Below are 1,027 nucleotides of genomic sequence, written 5' to 3'. Positions count from 1 at the left end.
GGCCGGGATAGGATTTCAATTGTCTAAATCTTTTGAGAAAACCAAGGGGAGAAGAGGAAAGCCACTCATCATTACTTCTTGCCTTTGGTGCCAGCTGCTGACGGAACTTGGCAGGCAGGTTGCTGAAAGTCTGATCTTGGAGGTAGAAAAATCTCAGCTCCTGTCCTGCCAAATGCACTTTGCCACACACACACACACACACACACACACACACACACACACACACACACACACACACACACACACATGTACACTACACTTTTCTTCCCTCAAGTAGAACTTTCCTGGGGGAACAGGAAAGAATTTCAGAGGTCCGTTTGGAAGCAAGCCATGTGGGGTTTTCTGGAATGCAGGCATCCAGTTGCCTCTGCCTCTGGTTTCAGTCCCACACCCACCAGAGCAAGGATATTCCAGCACTGGGGGAGAAAGCCTCCATTTCTGCCAAAGAGCCTCCTCCTTCCTCCATCACCTTGTACATCTGTATGGTCCTTTGACATAGAGACCACTTAAAAGACAGGAGTTTCAGCAGGTGTAGTGCCACACATCTGTAACCCCAGGACTCAGGAAGAAGAAGAAGAAGAAGAAACAGGAACATCCTGAGTTCAAGGCCAGCCTGGGCTGTAGAGAAAGAGACTCCAGCTAAGCAAATGGCAGCGTGAAACACTGCAGACAGATGGTAATCGCTGAGGACTGCCTGAAGACTCTAGATTTTCCATAGTGATGTCCCCAAGTGCACAAGGAGATGGGCTTCAGCTCAGTTCCCTGGTTATATAATCAGTGTTCCCTAGCGATTAGAGTGGTTCCCTACTTAAATCACCACTGAGATCTTATTGGGAACAGCAGTGGCTCCCCAAATGTGGACTCAGGTTGGGCAGCCTGAACATAAAGCTTAAGAGTGTGGTGGAAATGGGGCTGGAGAGATGGCTCAGGAGTCAAGAGCACTTGTTGCTCTGGCAAAGGACCAAGAGTTCATTCTTAGCACTCAGATGATGGTTCACAATCATCCACAGCTCCAGTTCCAGGGCAT

This window comes from Peromyscus maniculatus, chromosome 14, assembly GCF_049852395.1.
Source record: "Peromyscus maniculatus bairdii isolate BWxNUB_F1_BW_parent chromosome 14, HU_Pman_BW_mat_3.1, whole genome shotgun sequence".
NCBI classification, from domain to species: domain Eukaryota; kingdom Metazoa; phylum Chordata; class Mammalia; order Rodentia; family Cricetidae; genus Peromyscus; species Peromyscus maniculatus.
The sequence above is the reverse complement of the archived record's forward strand: the minus strand, read 5'-3'. Positions refer to the sequence as shown.